Consider the following 23,271-nt stretch of genomic DNA (forward strand, 5'->3'; position numbering starts at 1 on the left):
GCCCTCCTCTGCACCCTCTCCATGCTGTCCACATCCCTCCTGAAGTGCAGCACCCAGAACTGGATGTAGTACTCTAGCTGCAGCCTGACCAGTGTTGCACAGAGGGAGATCATCACTTCCTTGGACCTGCTTGAGATGCATCTGTGGATGCATGACAAGGTGTGGTTGGCCTTCCTGACCGCGTCCCCACACTGCCAGCCCATGTTCATTTTGTCATCAATATTGACTCCAAAATCCTTTTCTGCCTCTGCGCTGATGAGAAGGGAGTTCCCCAACCTGTAGGTATGCTGCTGGGTCTTCTTCCCCAGGTGCAGCACCTTGCACCTGTCTGTGTTGAATCTCATCCTGTTCTCATCCACCCACCCTTGTAACCTGTCCAGATCTAGGTGTAGCCTGTCCCTCCCTTCTATGGTGCCCACTTCTCCCCACATCAGTAAGGTACCCAATTTGTATATCTGTTGAGAAACTCTTTCCACAGTCTTTAGATTTTATTATAGAGAGCAATAGTATTGAGCTGTTCTTTCTAAGGCAGCCCCAAAATTCAAATACCAGTAGATATTATGTGAAAGGAAACTGGATGTACTATTCCTAGTCACTTAAAACAAGGGAAACTTGCATTCGTCTTTTATGTGGAGCGGAATGATTTTAAACAAAAAGAAGCTCTCCAAGTCCCTACCCACAAACAAACAAGAAAACTCCTGAAATCTTGCCCCCCCCCCAAAAAAAAAACCACACCCCAACCTCACAAACACCTGCTGTTAGTAATATTTGCTCAGTAAATATCGGAGGCATATGATTAAGCTGTTTCTCCTCCGTTACTTTAAGCACAAAGCAATATCTGAAGCTTGAAAGTGCAAAATTATAAGTGGGAACTACATATGAGGGCAGAAATCAGCCCGAAATGTCTAAACCCAACGTAGAAATAGCCATATAGAATCACACCATGGTCCATATTGCCCCATGTCCTGGTTCTGACAGTAGCAAACTAGCAAGCAATAAATGTTTCAAAGGAGAAAGCAAAAACACTCAAAAAAAAATCCTGCAAAAAACTATAGTCACTGGTTATGAATAACCTGTCTTTAAGTAACCCCTCCTATTTGTCAGGGGCTGTATTGTGATCCAAGATGAGGAAGGAGCATTATGCTTTGCTTGGCTGACCTTTTTGGAGGGTATCCAGTGAATTAAATTTGGCGAATATCAGGAATCTTTTCTTTCCTTTTCTCTTTCTCCCACTCAGAGATTATGTCATTTGAGAGGAGAACTAACCTTTCCATCTCTCCCCTTTTATTGGGTTTAATTAATACCCGAGTCCTGGATGCAATTTATTTATTTATTTTTAATTTTAGGTCTCTGGCTTTTGTTAATTAGGTCATGTTTGCAGAACAGTCGGTGATGAAAAGGCTGCATAGCATTTTCTGTCTTAATGCATTTTTGCCTGCTGAGCCTTCTAGGTTCAGCTCAGTGGCCTGCTAAAGCATGTCCCAGATGGTCTGCTTATTTGTGGGTGAGCATCTACGAACCTTGTCCAAGCTGGAAAATCCTGGCAGGACCAGCTGGAGCACTTCAGCGCATATGATCACTGATAAGGTGTTTTAGTGGTGTTCCAGGATAATCTATATCCTTACTTATTGGAACCGTTGATTTGGAGCTATTGCATATGTCCTGTAACTTGCACCAGCGAGAGAACTGATGGGAAAGGGAAAAACAGCAAGGTATTAAAAACAGAAGAATAAGTGTGGGATCTCCTGTGTCTGGCACAGCATAGGGAACAAGTGTTGGAGATATAAAATAAATGAAGAGAAACTGCTGCACTTCTCTCAAGCCTTGCAACAATTTCACTCATCTGAGTGAATTCAGTTTTTTGGCAAGTGCTTTTCAAATGGATTCAGGTAGTCAAGGATGTCCTGTATTTCCCATGAGCTTACTCCAGGGAAATTGTGAGATGTCTCTGTCTGCTTTGATTCTGTGTCACTTGTGTGCTGGTGAACGTTGGACGTGCTGCATTTTGGAGCCTTTTTGCACGTTAATTTTAGGTGACTTCTAGACCTCTTCAACCCTGGATCATCACCCATACATTAACACAAGAAAGCAGTTTTAAGCACCCTTTAGATGGCTGCTTTAGTGGCTTATGCCACTGCAGGGCAGGTTTATTTCTGATCCATGTTACCCAACTTGAAAAAAAAGCAAAAAAAAAAAAAAAAAAAAGCCCATGAACAGCCACTCTGCCACTGTCTTCCTTGGTACAGTCCCACGAAGACCTTTAGTTTCTCTTAATTGGCAGCTTAGAGTATCGGTGCCATCACGCTCCACTTTTGCCCTAAGAGCCTTGGTCTGAAAATTATGTGGCTGTACTCTGTATCCTGAATGGACAATCCTATGCTGGGATATTACTTGTCTGGCCTGACCTTTCCCTAGGACTATCCTCAGTGGCAGTAGGCACGTCTACAAATGCACATTAATGGGACACAATGAACTCCAACTCTTATCGCACCAGAGCTAATGGCTCCCAGGCTGTACATCTACACATGCACCCAGGCCCACAGCCCCAGCTGGCAGGGGGCCCAGTGAGTCCTCCTGCCAGTCCAGGTCTGCTCTGACCTGGTTTAATGTGCTGCAGAGGGGCTGGCTGGGACCCGAGGGTGCTCCGGTGTAGGGCTAGTATTTACAAGTACTACCCTGCTGCTGAGTTTATTAGTTTATTCCAGCTTAATAGCCCTGTGTGTGTAGATGTCAAGACATTTACTGTGGAGCTAATTAATCTACTCCACAGTAAACACCTCTTGTAGACGTGTCCAGCTGTTCTGTGTGGGCAGTTTTTAACCCAATTTCAAGTCAGGAAAAAATAAACTTCAGCATTGTTTTAAAAATGTTCTGCTGCTTGTCGACATTTTAAACTCTGCCATGTTTTCATTGATGTTTCAAATGTTAAAAATGCTGATTCTCGCTCTTTGAAGGCGTATAAAGGTTTGGGATGCCTAATCAAAAAGGATTCTGAATTTTTTGCTGTCCCATACATCTACATCTGCTCTAAAAGGAAATACAGAAACACATGCTCTTTTTTTTTTTTTTTTCCTTGGAAAAGATCAATGAAATGCACGTGGTACATGAAAAGGAATCAGAACTCATGGCAGAGTTGATATCTTTTTTTTGACCAGCTAGATTTTTGCAAAAACCTTTTCTTCAATTGCAAGCTTCCAGGCACAAGGCCCCTTCTTCAGGCATAAGAGAAAAGATTATAATAGTTCTTCTAGGTAAAAATGAAAATTCATATTTCATAGGAGAGTTAAAGGTGTGGTAAAATCTCCTGTTTGGATCAGTTAATTTTATGCAGGTTAGGTTCAGAAAAGTTTGGAATAGTCTGTTTACCTTGAAGTTGTTTGATGGCAAGCAGGATGTAGTCCTATTTCCTACTTGTGGTATGTGAATGCATTTTCAGACCAAGCAGTCTGTTGCCAGCAATCCTACGATTCCCTTTACTTAATTTCCAGTCCTTCTGCACTCTATTTCCTCTCTTTCTCTCTTGCCTACAATTAGACACAAACCCAGAACACAAACTAAGTAGGGCACAGACCAGTTCCAGAACGACTCTGCAAGGGGATCGGACATCACATTCAAAATGTTTCAGAGTGTAATGGGATGTGAAATGTTTCAAGAATAGTGCAGTTCAGCTACAGACAGACATGCAGTACACTACTGTGCCTCTCTCTACCCCACCAAAGTGCTTCAGAATTGCATCGCTGCTATTTGGTGCTAGTGTTCCCCAGCCAGGGGGCACAATAAAAGGGGTTACTGGGTCCTGCATATATGCTCCTTCCCCGAACAAGATCAGGGAAACAGAGCAGACAGTTAATGAACCTTCCCAGCAATCTGGCTGGTGCTGCTTCCCTGCAGGCTTCTTACAACCTGGGTGCTATAAGCACAGGGAGCAAGGCTATGGCAAGACCACCTGCTGTGTGACCAATTATAGGAGTGGCAGTGTTATACACCTAGACTGTTTGCCTATTGCTTTTAATATTATGTATTTTTTTGAGTTTTGCATTGCCTTAAGATGCTCCATTTTGTATTGCTCTGTAGCTTGACATAAGTGTTTTGACCTTTGTATGCTATATGTGTGAGAGAACGGGTGAGAGTATATCAGGAAAACATCAGCTGGTGACTGGCTAAAAAACACAGATAGATAAAAGACCAAAGCAAGAAGAGTCTGCCCCAGAACAGCAAGAGTACAACGGCAATCTACCTTCAAGAAAAAAGTGATAACCCAGCTAAAGCCCAGAGGACTGGGTGAATTGACAAAGCTATATAAGATGGGGTGAGAAGTATCAATTTTTGGTTCTTACTCTGCATGTCATCCTGGAGCATTGGTTCGTCTGACGAGATGGACCAGCAGGAGCCCGGCTCCTACTTGTGATCAACTTGGCTGGCCACTAAGTTATTCCGAGTACTGATAAGACTGGTAGTATATACCAGCGCTGAACAGAAATTGGGGTATAAATGTGGTGTCTGTGTATTAAGAGCTTAATCAATAAACACGGCATCTTGCCTTATCCTCCCTCATAAGGTCTCACTGGTGATTTGAGCCATTGGCAATTTGTGTAACAGCAGTGCCCAGGGTGTTGGGAGCAGAGGGGGAGGAAGCATTGCAGTGTGGGGTGCCTGGAGGACTGACCTCCTGTGTACACAAAACATAACACAATGTTATGAAAGAAGACTTGCTCCTTCCAAGTAGCTATTTTGCAACATTTTTGGCTACTTTTGGAGTGTTTGATTGGGCACGTACATTTTGTATGCTTGCTGTGTAAAACCTTTCAAATGTTATGTTGATCCACAGTCAGGGGTACATCTTATTACTGGGCACGGGAAATAAGCACAGCATAGCTGGTTTGGATGCAGGTTATAAGGATATGAAAAAGTGGCTCACGCTGGAAGAGGCTAACCTCCTGTTGACTCAAACTGGGTTGACCCTTCGCAGGGCGTTTGCTTATGTCTGCTTGCATGGTTAGGATTCCTGTTGCTCTCGTTCCTATTTTGATGAGGTTGCTCTGTTCTGTTCCAGATAATTTCTTGCGGCTTTCGTTAGCTTCCTTTACAGACACCTATTTATTCTCATTTTAGCCACATCTACCGCTGAAACATCTTATTTGTGAAGGTCCCCTGTGGAGTGCAATTTTCCTTGCCTTTTCCAGTTCATGCCTTTTACTGATGTTTATATTCCCAATGGGATTTAAGACGCAAGCTTTAGATATTCATCTGTGCTAATTTATTAACTCTAAACCCTAACTTTGTTACACCACAGGACACATTAGCCCCTCACCAGGAACTTATTAAGTGAAGAAACTGTCCTTATATTTACATAAATGTTTAAAGCCGTAATAGAGATCATGGCCAGAATATTTGTTTATATACTTACCTTCTTACAAGAGGGATGTGCAAGTGTGTGGTGGAGCTCGTTAAGAGTTCGTTGGCCTTGTTATCCCATGTTAGAAGGTCTAGTTTGGTAGTGGGAAACCATTTTGCATTATGTGGGATTTATTTGGTTTACTAGCCAAGCACTGTCTGGACACCCTTGCTGTCAACTGTGGTCAGGCAACTGCTTTATTTTGGTGGAATTTTGTCATGAGAAATGTTTCTCTCCCACTAAACTTGTGCTATTTGGCAGCCTTTCAATGACTGTGCTCTGACGGATGTGCACTGCATCAGGAAATGTCAAAACCTATTCCTGGGAAAGACCACATCTTACTAGGTGGCCTGTTGGTGAGCCAGCTTCACCTCTTGTTCGTGATTGCATCGCTCACTTGCCGTCCCTTGTGCAGAAGCTGCATTGCAAAGGGCTGGGAACAAGTGAATTTTCTTATGCTGGCTTTACTGTGGCATTTAGCAAGTCTCAAAGTGCCTAGTCTTGAAAGCATCCCAGCATCTTCCCCTTGGGTTGGAGCCTAAGTTGGGTGGAATAGTGGTTCTCCCTCCCTTCCACACAATGCCATCACATATGTTGTGACTTTTATTTTTGGGACTGGCTCTGACATTAAGACTTCTTACATTTTTACCTTCTGTCACTGGCTGGTGCACTGGTGGATCTTCTCAATAAATATGGGCCAGATCTTACTGCTGAGAAGAGATGTTGTAGCTTCATCACACAAATGAAGGGTGAATCCCTGGTAGTGGTGTCTCTACATGACAGTGTTGATTGTATACAGTAGAGGTATAATGCACACATTACCCCTTCATTCTTTTTCTGGTGCCCTGAAATAGCATGCAACAGTGCCAGTGCCTCATTCTTTTGCCAGTGCCAGTGTGCATAGCATGCTTGTTGTTCAACTTTCTGATTTCCCTCAAACCCTGCCTCAATAAGGGAGACTGAAAATGCCATTTCCAACCCTTCAGTTCCCAGCTAAGCTAAAAAAGGCTAAAATGCAATCCTTTTTTGGACATACCAAAATTTGCTATTATACCACCTTGGTTTTAGGACAAAACCCAGGCAAACTACACAGGGGGGGAAAAAAAGGAAGATGTCAAAGATACTTAAATGAATTCAGTCTTTGGTGGTCAAGCTAGTTCCTTTGTTCCCTGTCTCTCTTTCTTCCTTCTCATCTCTGTTGTCCGTCTCAGCTGCTGCTCTCGGGCTCTGACAAGCCTGCCAAATCAAGTTAGCTCTTCAGGTGCAATGCCGTTTGTTCTTTCGTCAGGAGCTGTGCCAGGAAGCAGCCAATGTTTTCAAGGCTTTTTAGTTCTGCAGTATTTTAGGAGCATTAGTTTAAATAATGGCCCGACTTCTTGAAGGGCCCAGCACCCACAATTCCCACTGAAGCCCGTCAGAGCTGTGGAGCTGTCCAGCACACTTGAAAAAGCCAGTCCTATATATAGCCTTGCTCTGCATAAATGGCATGCCGTCAAATTAAACATCCCACTCCTGTCTAAAATTATTGTGCCAACAATGACTGTAATGGATTAAAAGGGAGAAAGAAATTCATTTGTTTTTTTTCCCCCTAGTTTGTTTCTATTATGCACATCTGACAATGTTTCAGTGCTGTCAGGTTCGCTGATTCTTTTCTTTGTCTCTGTGGGTCTTTCACAAGGAGGAGAAATTACCTGAACATAAAGTGCTGTTAAAAATACAGACATTGGACAGATGTAGTGGCAGAAACACCTAACTCTTTATAATACTGCACGACATTTCAACTGGATCTCAGCCCTGTATGTCACTTAGGGACACGTGACAGTATTTTAAATGCATGGCTCCAAGGGAATGCCATGTGGATTGTAGAATATAGGCCTGGTATCTTGTCTTCAGGAGAAAGCAGATGAAATAATATGGGCAGATTATCCAACAGTGAGATTTGTCCATAGTTTCACCAAGGGCAGCTGATGCTAGATGAGGGTCTGCCTTAAGCATCCCTTGGCAAGTGGAAAGCCATCTAAGAAGCATAGAAAAAGAGTGTGAAGCTTCAAAAGACATGCAAGCATCACAAGTGCTGTAGGAAACGTGGGGAATAGTGTTACGGGTCCAGAGGCAGAAACACGGTGGGAGGTTCTCCAGCTCCCCTGAAGGTAGGTGGTGGATAGAGGTCATGTTGGATGCGCTAGAGGTGGCCACCATTAGGAGATGGCTAGAGAGTGGGTGCTTCATGCGAGGAGGAGGAAGAGGGATGGAGGTTTCCAGTTCTGGGAGCTAGCTAAGGCTCCCAGGGTCAACCTGTCCTCAGGTTTTACAAGGTTAGGTGATAGTCTGAAAGTAGGCTAAGGATTTTGTCCGTTGTTTACCATACTCTATTGCCCAAGCATTTGCATCACTTTTTTTATACCATTTGTCCTTCCTTGTAACAAAAATGCTTTTGTTGCTTTACCAAAGCGCCTGCGGTAAATCGTGACTTCACCAAAGTGTCCCTGTTAAATCAGGATTTCTGGGTGAATTCGTAACCTGGGCATACCCTTCAGTTGAGTGGGGGCCCAATAAGCTTATGCAAACCCAGGGTGTGTATCTGGGAGCAGCCCACCACCCTATGGTTTTGTCACACACAGTATATAAGATTACAAAAAAAAAGAGATGGAACAGCTAAGCATCCTTTTTATTCAATCCAAAGACCTGCCGTCTCGTGTTTTGAGCCAGAGTGAACTGATGAATAGCACCACTGAAGGCTGAACATCTTGACTGTCTTGTGCTCCAAACTGAACTCTGCTAACCCAAGGAAAAGGGTCAGGATGGCATTTTAGATGGATCAAGGAGACTATCAAGTGTGCACCAAAAAACAACAAAATGCTAAGAAGTGAGGAGGATGAGTCAGATAATAACACAATACTGATAATATTATTCCTTCGTATGATTCTGAAGCAGCTTCCTCTACAATGCTACATGCATTATTGGTCTTGTATCTCAAAATAAAATAAAATAAAATAACCCTGTAGAACTAGCAATGCTTCAGCTGAGTAGCAGGGGCTCAGAGACATGTGAGGAGAGTGATAAAGTGCCTGGAGAATGTGTTCCATATGGCAAAATAAGATTGTAAAGAATATAGTTACTTTAGAAAGGAGATGAATTTAAAAAAAAAAATGGATGTGATAAAAGTAGCTAAAATATTGCATTTGTCTATTGTGGATTTCTTAGTCTTGCATTTGAGGCACCTAGTACTGGCCAGAAGCAGAAGGATTGGACTGGTTGAACTGTAGGTCCAATCCAGTATGGGAATCCCCATTTCATTCTTTAATATTTCATGCTGTGACTCGGTTAAACACATGAGTATGTACTTGTTAGGCTTCAATTTTCAAGGCACGTAAGTATGTCTTTGATATCTAGGTAGGTACTTACCTTCAACGCTCTTAAGTTTTTTGCTGAGTAGGAAGGTCCTTGCAACAAAGAAGAAACATGCTCATAATCAGGGTTGTGAGAAGTGACCATGCCTTGCAGCACAAATGAATGGGATCCTTCAGTCTTTCCAGCCAGTGAGCACTTCCTCATATTTGTGTGGCTTCATTAACGAAGAGGGAATACTGTGCATTGTCTTCTAAAAACCCTTCCTCTCTTGCATAGCATAACACTATTATGGCTGATGATTCCTTTCTAACAAGTGGAGTGGGGGGAGGAGAAGTGCTTTTATATTATGGCTGGTTGCATCTTTAAGCGCGTTGTTTTTTGGTTTTTTTTTTTTTCATTTAATCACATTGCTCATTAGTTCTGGCATTACATAAATACATCATATAATTGTGGAATAAATTAAAACTGCATTACAAGCGTGTATTGGTACCCAAATGCAGGCTTAAATTGTGTGCTGTGTAAACATATGGCTCAATTTTAAGTGTTAATTAAAAGCTCAGATAAAGCAAACCTAACCTAGGGTTGTATCTGATTCATTCTGATTAATTTCCTGTTGACCCTACTCTCTCTTTTGTGTGGAGTTTTTTCTTTATGAAAGCAGTAATGAACACCAAGAGACCTCAGAGCCCTAGTTAACCAAATTGTCATCTATTGCTCATTAGATTAGACATATTACCTTTTCTGTATTGGAAAGCAGGGTGATGGGCATTGGTCCTGACTGATTGGAACTCAGTGGTTAGTCAATAAGTGCACACGTTGGGTCAGAAATGATCTTTGTCTTCTGTGTTTGTACAGTACACAGCACAATGGGTTGTTGTCCATGACTGGGAATCTGTGCACAATCACAGTAGAAACAAAATAACATACTACCGTACAGTAGAGTGGTATTTAAAAAAAGGGGGGGGGGCAGGGAAGGGGTTAAGTTAGGAGTCAGGTTATACTTGTGAATAACATTCGTGGAATGAATATTTGCTTTGAAAGTAGCTGGTATGGAACAAGCAACTTCATCCCAGCCTGTTACCTCTGCCCTGTCATCTTGTTCCACGGCAAAATAAGTCCACAAATAAGCTGAGCCCATAACCTGCACTTCCCCCTTCCAGCCCCACCAAGATGGCAGCATCATTATTCCAACCATTTCCAACATTTAAGCCCTGACAAATAATTTGATAAGAAGCAAAAGTTACATTGGGCAGCAATTAGGCACAAGAGCGATGCTTGAGATCAAGCAGCAAGGTTCTATATTTTGCTATAGATCTTGGGCAGATCCATTATTGCTTGCAACTCATGGCCACTCCTAAAGCCCAAGATTTGTTATACAAATAGCAGCAAGCAGTGCAGTTCTGGTTTGTAGACTTTGCGCCCAAAAGGGACCGTTAGATCAATTGCTAAGACATCCTGTTTTTCACAGTCCATTACTCTTCACCCAGTTATCCCTGTTCTGAGATCAATAACTTGGCTTAGATGAAGACTTTTGGTCCTCAGGAGAAGATCTGGCTATGATTTTTTTTTTTTTTTCAGCCAATAGTAACTTCACCAAGAAACTGCAGTTTCAGGTTGGCCTAAGTGTATATTTTCAAGAGCGGAGGGGAAAAAGTGCTGACATTTTCAGAACAAATCAGTTCAGAGTTTTTGCTTCTGAATGACTTTAAACATGGGTTTTTCTTTGGTTGATGAACCTACAGATTCATAATTTATTCATCTTTGCGCAGAAGACTGATGTGTTGGGGAGGGAGGCAAAGGAAAGGAGAGTACAAGGGCATGTATCTATGAGTGATGCTGCCTTGTGCTGTATAGACATACCCTGAGGTGCCTGCAATTGCAAGCATTTATTAAGCTGTTTATGCTCTGATGGCTCCTGTATGCTGCTTCTCAGGAAGGTGAAAAAGCCCCAAGATCCCTACTGATGTCAGGGAGAACTTCTTCCTGACTTCAGGTTAGGCAATTAATTGGGATCCTGGGTGCATGAGATCAAGGATCACTTTTTAGGCACCTATGAGAGGGTTCTTTGGACCACTGTACAGCGCTGGTCTACCCCATCCATATTTGGTAGCCAAAATCAAAGGTCACCTAAACAGAGAACAGGATCCATGCCATTTTGGCATGCTGTTACAGAGCTCGGGCACAGAATCCCAACCAACTGAATAAATCCACCCTCTGCAAAGTGCATGGCTCTTAGCACCAAAAAAAAAAAAAAAAAGAAATATGGGTCATGCCTGTAGCTGCTGCAAACTAGCAAAAATGCACTGACGTCAGCGAAGTTATGCCAGCAAAGGTGCTGTCTTGTCCTTTGGACAAATTTGAATAATGAGTAAATTTGCTAACTTCTTATTTCCTTGTTGGACAGCTCTTGAGCTGGTGTAAATGGGATGGCAAAGGCTTGAATGGTTCTTGCTGAATAACTGGACCCCGTTGCCTTATGTGATGCCATCAAACAGTCCATGAATCCTGGGAAAGATTTGTATTTCAAAAGCATAGTCATCTGTTAAAGGAGGCAGATAAGCCTCAAATAATGTAAAGGGAAACATTGCGCTGCTCCTGGTATTGCACATTGCTAGGTCAGCATAATTTAGCAGCTTGTTACTTAGTTTTTTCCTGAAGCAGACAAATATCCCATATGAAGACACCTATATGACTGTAGCTGTATGGATTACTTAAAACACTGCAACACCGTTCCCATAGCCTTACTCCAGACCCATCTCTCTATTGATGCAGAGGGAATTATGTTCAGGGATCCTGGTTTTCTCTGATTGTTTTATATAGATATATATAGATATAAAATTCCCAATTTTCAGCTTAAAAAAAAGAAAGCAACCCAAAATACACATTTTTCCATGATTAAAATGAAATACCACCATATATGTGTGTGTGTGCATCTATCAGTGGTGTTTCATTTAAATCATGGAAAAATGTGGATTTGGGTTGCTTTCTTTTTTTTAAGCTGAAAATTGGGATTTTTTTTAAATTGCAGAAAACCAGGATCCCTCATTATGTCACCCAGTGGAACCTCCTTATGTTGTCTTCCCTCCACTAGGCTTTCCTAGGCGTTCTCTCCAAGGCTATCATTCCTCCCTACTTAGATTATCAGAGCTGCTGAGATCACAGCCAATGGTTGTATGCCTGCAAGGAACACACCGGTGTTCCTTGCTATACATTTAATATTTAATATGTAACATGCAGCTCTCTGTTCTAAGTTAAATAGTTCAATAGACTATATATAATTTAATAGGTGAGAACTTAGCGCATTAAATAAGCCTGCGTTTAATAGCCATTTATATCAATGGGCTCAATTGCATAAGTCTTTCTTACTTCATTATAGGTTCATTTGTATTTTAATGCTTTCACTATTTGATTAAACTGAAAGCAGAGTGTTCTGCCATCCATGGCATTCCTAGCACTGACCTCGTTTCTTCCGGATGATAATGTATGATGCGCGGTTAGTCCCTAGCCTGAGTGGCTGATGCATGTAAAATTCATTGATGTGCAAAACTCACTCAAGTGCTACAGAAAGAGGACAATTTAAAGGACTGAGTTCCTTTCCTGGAATTGTTTCTCATGAAGCTTTTAGAGGTATGTTTATTTTCACATTGCTTTTTTGTTAAAGGGGGAATGTACAGTCCAGGGGATCTTCATTTATTATGCATTTATTCACTTTTGGCTCACATTGTTGTTAGCTGGGGCTGGAGAAACATGTAGCGCTTGTAAAAGACCGTCCTTGGAGCAATGAGGTCACAAACTAAATAGACAAGGGAGGGGGAAAAGTGTCAGGGGTTTAAGCTTGGAGGGATTGGGGCCAGGTTACTGATAGGCACCCAACTCCTGTTGAAGTTGTTTGAATTCAGAGGGAGTGCAATGCCTAAAACATTAACAAAACTGGCCAAAATGAAGGGTCCAAAACCACATGGGAAGTCTATGGCAGAGACGGGAGCTGAAATCAAGTTCCCCGATGCTGGTCCACTACTGTAACTGGAAGATCAGCCTTCCTTTCATTTCTACTCTGTGCCTCGTCATAGTCAAATGATGTGTAACCTCTTTGCTCTGTGGTTAACTCAAGGGGTGCAGCTCCCTGCTTGGGGTTCCCCTGGAAAGGCCTTTGAGAGCCTCCAGTGAAACTGTGCTCTCGAATGGCAAGATAATAGCAGGAATTAGAGATGGGCTGTAAATGAGAGCTCGTATCTGTGCCCCTTCAAAGGCAGCGCCATGCTTATTGCTACCTCTGAAAGCAAACATCATGTAGGTACCGGAGGCTTTGTTACGAGGGGTTTTCCTCTGTGCCTGCCTCTTTCCGTGAGAAGTTTTGCACGCCCAAACGAAAGGCAGAGGAGAATCATTTGGTTGCTTGTGTTGTGTTGGCAGAAGTGAGCAACCAAAAACTGAGGACCTGTGCGCACATGCTGTCATCTGCCCCGTGTTTGTCCCATGTCGGGGCCAGGAAGAGTTTATTTCCCCATCTTCAATGCAGAACGTGGCTTATTGATCTTTTCCTTCCTCTCTTGAAGTGTCAGGCTGGCTGCAACGTATCTCCCGTCTTATGATGGGAAACTTGTTAGGATGCTCTGGAGCTCCTACTCCTACTGCAAAACCTCTTAGGTGCCCAGCTTTGTGGTCTTGCTTGCATGCCCTCAAAGTCAAACTAATTGCCAGGTTCAATGTCAAAAGCACCATAGGTCGGATGGACAAGGAGTGGGGAGGTTAGACTAACCGAGGCATATTTCATCTGACAGATTCTCTGCCCTTGAAAGGGGCCAAGGACTGACATTTGTGGTCACTCTTGTTCTCCTCCAATTGCATATTGCTTATTATGTTGTTTGGGAGTTTTGTGCCTTTGGTATTTTTGTAACAAAGGTCTTAAATTTCCTGTAAGGTGCTGGAGGTGCTTTGTGGCTCTGTGCTATTTTGGGGGCCACAGCAGATGTTTCTGTGGACACTTCTAGACTTAGGAATTTGTCATAGAGTTTGCTCTTGTAGGGGGCAGGCCTCAATGACCTAGATGGTCTCTTGTAATTCTGTTTCTACTTTAAATTAACAAAGACTAGGGAGAGGAAGGACACATGCCATGCACTGGTACTCGGGGCCAACAGAACGTCTACATGTTGCTGAAGCTGCATTTCAAAACAGTGTCCAAGCGGTACTTAAGTAATGCATCAATTCTGTGCTGACTTGCCACGATGAAAGCAAGCATGAGCAGGGGAGGATTTATGCTGACCTTAGTGAATGCTAATATCTGATTCATTTGTGTACATCCTGGAAGCAGAGCCTAAGCCAGGGATATGAATGAAGAGGGGTAGTAGCTTGGTTGGCCAATTCTAATTAGGGTGGTATTATTAAAGCAGCAAGAAGATAAAAATAAATGAACAGTGAAGTGACAGGCATTTTACAAAAGACATGCATTATCACTATCCCCCACTTAACAAATCAGGGAGGCTGAGAGATGATGACTTTCAGTCTATTAGTAAAGCCAGCAAAGGGCTTGGTTATTCTGCGTCCACTCCTGCGTCTCCTTGGCTGTGCTACCTTGCCACCCGTGTGGGACTGAGAGCAGGGTTTCAGCTCTTATAGTTGACCCAGATGAGTTTGGAAATGCAGACTCCTGAACTAGGCTACAAGATGTGGGAAGGAGCTGCTGCATTTTCATTTACCAAAGGGACTGTTCTTGGAATAGTTGCTCTCTGCATCAAGAGAAGGTTGTGACATAAGGAGCTGGGGTTGATCTATTCGTGAACAGCAGGGCTGTCATTCAGGCTTGCCTGGCATGCTTTCATTACTTAACCCGTGCCTGTGGGAAGAGGCATGCTGGGAATGTGTATGCTAAATATGGAGCATTGCTTCTCAATCTACAGCTGTCTGTGTGAGACCTCGGGAGGGTTTTTTTAATAAGACTTGGCACAAGCTGTTGTGTCCCATGTTAGTAGGTGCGAGGTAGCGGGAGAGGAAAATGAAACCTCTTAATAGAGCTGGTTACTGATTTCTGCACCATGGCACTGGAGACTGGCTGGGCATAAGCCAGGCTCCTGAGCCGATTACCATATCAGCCCAGCGTATAACATAGAAAGTGAACCGCGTTGCCTTGCACCGTTTTGTTTTTCTGTGCTCTGCAGCTTATTAGGCCTGTTGCTTTATTGCTATGACTTCTTTTCCGCCTGATGCATTTTTGCAGAATGGTCATCCAACTTGTCAGAGGCAGAACATCGGTTTGGCAACCGTCATCCTTCTGGATGATGGTGTATGCATGAGAGCCCACCCAGACCTTCGATGCATATGCCTAGGCAGGAGTATTTTGGAGGAGTGGAGGCTGCCTAGACCTTAGGTCACTGAGACAAAATCTAAAGGCCAGACTGAGTCCAGACATTTGGTGCCTCCATGGCTGTATTTGTGTAAGCATCCGGGAATTGAGCCCGGGTCTCCTGTGAGGCAGACAAGGATTGTGCTATTGAATCATGGGGGACTCCAGGACATCAGTTCTGACCTTTGTAAATCTGACCAGGGATTGCTGTTCTTGCAAAGAGTCATGCTTTGGCTTCCAGGAATCCATTACAACGCGGATAGGCTATATTTGATTTGTTCTGGTCATGGATGTTTAAGGCAGAGCAACCATCGATTTCTTGTAGTACTGGAAAAATTGAGGGGGGGGGGAGGAAATACACAATAGTGGGAAAAATTTTATTTAACTATGTGAATCATGAGCATTAAAGTCAATGGTTTGTAACTAATCTGCGCGCGGCTGTTCACAACACTCAGCAGATTGCGAATCCCTTTCTGTTGCCTGGTTGCTCGTTTGGGTGCATGGGGATTAGAAAGGGCAAGGAAGTGTAAGATGAGAAGCTAGGGTGAAATTTAGGTTGGAATAGTAGGAAAACAGTACGAACCCCAAAGCTTCTGCACAGATATGATGGAAGCCTCCGTTCTCCAGTCACTTCCTCAGGGCTCAATGAGCAAGTTGCAGAAACTAGTGGGGGACTAACTATCTTATATAGCAGGCTCCCATAGTCAACAGATCCTCCGAGATCTTTTTCATCTCAGATTGCTCTCATTCCATGGAGCAAATAAAGCTCACAAAGTGAATTTTGAAATTTCCAAAAACATTTTCTCACTTTGGGTGTTTAATGTTTGTTTCTTGCTTTTTCGAAAAGGTATCAATTAAGCATTCAAAATTTAAAAAATATCTCTAAAATTAATATTTCATCTTTTCAAATGTTAAAATGTTTTCAAAAGTTAGAAGGGAGGAAAATGGATCTGGCTAACTATAGGCCCATCAGCCTGACTTCTATCCCAGGGAAGATCTTAGAAAAGTTTATTAAAGAGGCCATCCTTAATGGACTGGCCGACGCCACCATCTTAAGGAATAGCCAGCACGGGTTTGTTGCGGATAGGTCTTGCTTGACCAATCTCATTTCCTTCTACGACCAGGTGACCTATCACCTGGACAAGGGAGATGAGATTGATGTCATATATCTTGACTTCAAAAAAGCCTTCGATCTGGTTTCCCATGATCGCCTCTTGGAGAAACTGGCCAATTGTCGCCTTGGGTCCTCCACAATCCACTGGCTGGAAAATTGGCTCCGGGGTCGGACCCAGAGGGTAGTAATTGATGGAAGTCAATCATCGTGGTGTCCTGTGACCAGTGGGGTCCCCCAAGGCTCTGTCCTTGGACCCATACTGTTCAACATCTTCATTAATGATGTGGACACTGGAGTCAGAAGCGGACTGGCCAAGTTCGCCGATGACACCAAACTTCGGGGCAAAGCATCCACACCAGAAGACAGGCGGGTGATCCAGGCTGACCTGGACAGGCTCAGCAAGTGGGCGGATGAGAATCTGATGGTGTTCAACGCCGATAAATGCAAGGTTCTCCACCTTGGGGGAAAAAAACCCGCAGCATCCTTATAGGCTCGGCAGTGCTATGTTGGCTAGCACTATGGAAGAAAGAGACTTGGGGGTCATCATTGAGCCCAAGATGAACATGAGCCTGCAATGCGATGCTGCGGCTAGTAAAGCGACCAAAACGCTGGCTTGCATTCATAGATGCTTCTCAAGCAAATCCCGGGACCTCATTCTCCCCCTGCACTCGGCCTTAGTGAGGCTGCAGCTGGAGTACTGCATCCAGTTTTGGGCTCCACATTTCAAAAAGGATGTGGAGAAGCTTGAGAGAGTCCAGAGAAGAGCCACGCGCATGATCAGAGGTCAGGGAAGCAGACCCTACGATGACAGGCTGAGAGCCCTGGGGCTCTTTAGCCTGGAAAAGCGCAGGCTCAGGGGTGATCTGATGGCCACCTACAAGTTTATCAGGGGTGACCACCAGTATCTGGGGGAACGTTTGTTCACCAGAGTGCCCCAAGGGATGACGAGGTCGAATGGTCACAAACTACTACAAGATCGTTTCAGGCTGGACATAAGGAAGAATTTCTTTACTGTCCGAGCCCCCAAGGTCTGGAACAGCCTGCTACTGGAGGTGGTTCAAGCGCCTACATTGAACACCTTCAAGATGAAACTGGATGCTTATCTTGCTGGGATCCTATGACCCCAGCTGACTTCCTGCCCTTCGGGCAGGGGGCTGGACTCGATGATCTTCCGAGGTCCCTTCCAGCCCTAATGTCTATGAAATCTGTTAGAAAAGCTTTTGTTCTGTTAAAAATGCCACCACGTAAGCAAAGTGACCAAAGGAAGCAGGCAATGAAAAGGGTCAGGGAGTGGGGGGAGCGTCTCTAAACAAATCAAATTGTTTTAGCAAAAGCTTTGATGGTTATTTTTTTGTTGTTCAATATCTGCACTGAATGGAAATAATTTTCAATGGAAAATATTGACTGGTCCCAGGAATGAGGATTTGAACTCGCACAGCACCTTTTTCCATGTGTTCGATAGGAGTTGAACCTTTTTTTTTCCCTTCTTCTTCTTCATAATTACAGATCGTGTTCCTTATGGGCTACATGCTGAAGTATTCATTCAGTTTTTATTCAACCACTGCTTGGGCACAGCCCTATTGATTTCACTGAGATTTTGCCTGAGTGAGAACTAAGGACCCTGGGATTTGGCCCCAAGGGACTTCCATTTTATCCACAGTCGCTCTTTATACTATGCGGCTGAGAAGTAGTCAGGGTGGTTCCTCTTGGGCTTCCAGCTGTGGCTCATTTTGAAACTGCCGGGAAGGATCATTAAATCATCCTTGATGTAATGTAAATCAGTCGTTCAGAGCAAATGATTTGCTTACCTTTAATCTAGTGTCACTTAACTCCAGGAGTGTTGCTAGAATTGATTTAGATTCTCTGCCTAGGCGATCTAGTGTTGGATTTAACCTGGGGTGCTCAGATGTGAAATGGTCGTGATGTGCTAACCCCATCTTTCTCCCAGCCCTTGCAGCCCCTGGGGCTCACCCATGACCCACCTCTCACATAGTCCTCAGGACTTTGTCCTGGCTCCCTGCTCACCTGTAGGTGCAGGTACTGTCTTGGGGGTGAGGAAACCTCTTATCCCACTACAGTGGGATCATGCAGGGAGGGACAACCTGCCTTCCTGCTACTGTTGCTGCTGCTTGCTGGGCTGAACCCAACTCATTGCAGGTGAGAGGGGAGCCAGGGGTGAGCCCTGGGGAAGGGAGGTGGTGCGCAGGGGACATGGCACTTGGAAGTTGAGTTCTGGAGTCTGGGAGAAGGACAGGATTGAGCCTTGAGGGCCAGGGGTGGAGATTGGGGGTGGCAGGTGAGGACTGGGGTCAGCTAGGGGGAGTCCTCAGGGCTGTGGAGAAACTGGGCAAGTGGGGAGTGAGCCTTGAGCGTTAGGGGGGAGCTGATGGAGGGAAAGGGGGGACACGGCATCTCCTAGCCATCTCTTAGCCACATCCTTCCTCCCCAGCTCTCCAGCAACAAGTCTGAGCTGTGGGTAATGTGACCATCTGGACAACAGTCTAATTTTAACATCTCTGTGCCTTAGCAGGTCCTAACTATAAGGTGCAACAACATCCTTAGTCATGGCGGAAGTAGGTGTAAGACCCTTTAAACCTCAGAAGACTTTAGCATGGCATATAGGTTTTCTTTATGGATACCGCTGACTTTTCAATGGCTTTTCTTTTTAGTACGTGATGTCAAGCCATTTAATTCTTTTTTCATTGCAAAGCAAATAGCAAGTCTGACAAGACAGATGCTATATTTAAGGAAACCGGGGTTGGATACCTGGAACAAGTCCAGTCTGTTGTTTATTAGAAGTGGCCTTTAATTAAAGGTCTTCCTAAACTGGGCTGGAAAACCCAGGAGTGCAATAAAAGCACAGGTTAAAATATAACACTGCACACCGGAGATGGCGTTTGCGTTTACCTGAAGGCATACATAAAAGTGAGAGAATGCTTGTTGTTAACAGCAGTACAGTTTGTTTTAGAAGTGACTTGCATTATCCCAAATGCTATGTGAATGTCTTGGACTCCAATGTCTTGGGTGCAGACCGAAGGCTTGAAGACACCTATGTAAAACTGCCCCATTACAGGGTGGTAAAAGATAGCAGTAATAACGTAGGTGTTTTGGTCATAACTTCTTGATGGCTGTAGCAATGGGGAACAAAACCCAAGCATCACTGAAGAGACGTTAGGATTATGCAGGTTTGAGATGATGTAGAGTGCTCAATGAGCTGGGAAAGTGATATGCTGCCTGCAAACAAGTCTGGGAACCTTTCTGTCTCACGGTGATGACTTCAGGAAATTGTTTTTAACTCCAGGTACCTTAGTCTACCATTATAAATGGGGATAACAGTCCTTGCATCATAAGAATATTGTGAAGATGATTGTCTTGGCATGTGTGAAACCACTTGGAACTCGAAAATAAATGCCATCAAGCCTGCAAGATGCTTCCACAGAGGCAATGGACTTCTGGAAAATTAGTTATATTTCAGTTTGGTTTTTCTGGGATGCTTCACCTGTCTAGAAATTGGGTTGCTCTACCTCTTCTCTGAGCCATTTTTTTTTTCTGTCAAGACAGCAAAAGTGGTCCAGGAATGACTCACTGCTTATTAAATTAAGCACTGTTGTAACAGATTGCATTAGGCAGGACTGGAGAGTAGGGTGAGGAGAGGGGAAGGAAGGGGAGGTACAGGCTGGAGAGAATAAATGAAGTGGAGGAGGTGGATGGGGAAGGGAATAGAAGATACTATTTCATTAAAGTAAAATCAGTCTTTCATTGACCTTCTGAATTCATGCCAGGTTATAGCTTGAGCTGTTGGAGAGGAGTGCAAAGGGTCACACAAGAGCAGGAACCTCTTATACAAATTGCTGGGTGTCCCCCAGGCAAGTCTTACTGGAATCAAGTTCAGCTCTAATCTATATTTTACAGGGATTATTTTTATATAGGAAATTGTGTTTTCCCACATAGTTGATTTCTCCCCTCCCGCCCACCCATTTCCCCCCCTTTTTTTTTTTTTAAAGATATGAGTAGTAAGATGGTTTCCAACATAGGAGTACTGATGTCTAATGTCATTAGAGCTGGTTTGGGAACAAAGGTATTATCCTGCCAAAAATGTCACTGAAAAAAGTCAACTGAAATTTTCAATAGGAATCTAAAACATTTTAACAAAAAATGGAAAAATGTACCATGAAAATAGCTACTTAGCTATAATGCCATCTTCGATGGAAAATGTTTTTGTGTTGTGACTTTTCACCATCCACTTTATGGCCAAGGATTTAAGAAGCGACTCCAGAAAGGGAACAGATGAATTGTTTCATTATACGCGTCTATTTTCCACTCCCTTCTGCTCCTTATCTTTTATTTCTCTGTGGAATGGGTAAAACGGTGCTGACACACACAATACAAATCTTATCACAAACAGATACGTAATGGTTCTAGGCTACGGGCAGCTCTTAGGAGGTGGTTGCCTGCAGTAAGTGCTATTACAGCATCTAACCTCACTAGGGGTAGAGAAGTAGGAAATTGTGTTGGACAAAGGCTAACTCAGAATGAAGCTGATGAGAGCTGTCAAGGCAGGATGTGAACACTGGGGTAATCCACTTGGGTGTACACTTACTCCTGACTTCGATGGGTGACTTTACCCTGCAGCAGAGGGCAATGGTGGCCTTAGGGCTGTTGGGGCCCTGGGCAAGAAAGTCATTTGAGTCCCCTTACAGGTGCTCAGGTAAATATTAACCTACCACAGTTGTATAGTAGATCTTTCTAATATTCTTTGGATGCATTTGATAAATAGTCGAGTGTTAAAATGCAAACAGAGCCACTTCCTTGAAAAAATGTCACCCCCCCCCCCAAAAAAACCCCACATTGTTGCAAAATTTTGGGGCCCCCTAATGTGTAGGGCCCCAAGTGGTCGCCCAGTTTGCCCTCCCCTAAGGTTGCTATTGCAGAGGGACTCATTTATGGTTGCATGTTGTGTGCCTGTTTATACTGCTATAAAGGCAGTTGACACTGATGTAAAGTGTCATATGTCTGCACCCTTAGATTCCTACTATCTACAGTCTTGTAATGCTACTCCTTGCCTCCCTTATTCTCCTCTTTTCATGAGATCGTTGCCAGGGAAGGGGGATATTATGGGCCCTGGGTACTAGTGTCCCATGGTGACACTTGACTGTAGGTCATTAATTCCAGTGATGCAATCCTTGTGAGGGTATCCCAAAGCAGGAAGCAATTAGGAGACTTAAGCACAGTTCATAGTTAACCCAAGAAAAATGTAAGCGATCTACGGGAGAAGTTCTAGGAAACTGGACTTGAACTTGCTGTGCTAATGACTGAGAATATCAATGTGCCAGCTAGGACCCTGGACTGTGTCCACAAAGTACCTTCCACAGAAGGCACTGAAAACTATTAAACAGCAATGTCTTTCTGTTGCCATCTACCTGGACTTAGATATGAACTAGCATCCTCATTCCAAATCCTTCCCTTCCACAGATTTACTCTCAGCCTGTACGCTGCTGTGTCTTTTGGTGCCTGGCTCCAGCACTGATCTTTTTTTAGTTCAAGGGCTGTAGCTCAATGCAGAAGAGTCGCTGATATAGTGGGGAGCACTGTTCACATGAAAATGCATACTAGCATTATCTGGTAACACTAAAAACACCCACAAAAGCACAGGCATCTAGATCCCACCCCTGTTTTGGCTCAGACAAATATGTCCGTGGGTATTATTGTGGCTCTTAATGAATCAGCTACTTCTTCCGGTATAGGGAAAGGGCCAGGACTCACTCTTTCCTGGGGAGAAGCAGCATGGAGAAACCTGAGGAGCTGATGTTGAGACAGCAGGATTGTGGTTAGATTAAGGGCTACTACACCCTTGCTCAAGTGGCACAGAAGGAGGATGTTTCTCTTCAGCTGAAGCAGAGGAATTGTTGTGTAATTGCTGCCTAACCGCAATTCTTTTTTCATTTTATTTTATTTTGTCCTGCCCTGGAATAAATCGCAAATGTGTGCGTGCATGCAGATTCAGGATTTTTTTTGTCCAGATGCACGGCGATCCCAACTTGATCTACAATGGCAGATTTTAAAATAACCATAGCTGCATTTACTCTTACAATTCCTCATGTATTGCACACTTAGAGTAACTGTTCGTAAATAATTAAAAAACCCAAAGACATGGCCCAGAGAAACCATTTAAAAATATTTTTTTAGGGAAATAATATAAGCCTCAAATATATTTTGAATCCATTCAGAAATGCATCCAGCATTTGTTATTTGTGTCATGGTGATGTCTAGGCACCCCATTTGAGGACCAGAGCCTCATTTTGCTGGGTGCTATAAGAGAAGACAAAGCAACTAAAGCAAAAAGCCCTGCACTCTTTAAGGGAACTGGGGTTGTTTGTAGACTAGAGGATGAACGGCCATGTGGAGTGAAACTGCCTCTAAGTCTTTGCTTAGGGAGGCAGGACATATAGGAACAGGCTCAGATAAGGGAATTGGCTAAATTTATCTAGGTCGCTCTGAATCCTAGCCCTACCCTCCAGCGTATCTACCACTCCTCCCAGCTTGGTGTCATCTGCAAACTTGCTGAGGGTGCGCTCTGTGCCATCTTCCAGGTTGCTGATGAAGACATTGAACAAAACTGGCCCCAGGATGGATCTCTAGGGCACTCCACTTGATACAGGCTGCCAACTAGGCATCAAACCATTGATTATGACCCTTTGAGCCTGAAGATCCAGCCAGTTTTACTTTCTACCTTACATTTCCATTGTACAATCCATACTCCCTTAGCTTTCTTGTGAGAAGGCTGTGGGAGACTGTGTCAAAAGCCTTGCTAAAGTCAAGGTAGATCACATGCACTGGTCTCCCAGCATCTGCAGAGCCAGTCACCTCATCATAGTCTGGTTGGTCAGGCATGACTTGCCCTTGGTGAATCCATGCTGACTGTTCCTAATCACCTTCTTCTCCTCCAAGTGCTTAGAAATGGATTGTTTGAGCACCTGGTCCATGATTTTTCCAGAGGCTGACAGGTCTATACTTCTCTGTATCCTCCTTTTTCCCTTTCTTGAAGATTTGCCCTTTTCTAAACACCCTGGA

This window comes from Alligator mississippiensis, chromosome 3, assembly GCF_030867095.1.
Source record: "Alligator mississippiensis isolate rAllMis1 chromosome 3, rAllMis1, whole genome shotgun sequence".
Lineage (NCBI taxonomy): Eukaryota > Metazoa > Chordata > Crocodylia > Alligatoridae > Alligator > Alligator mississippiensis.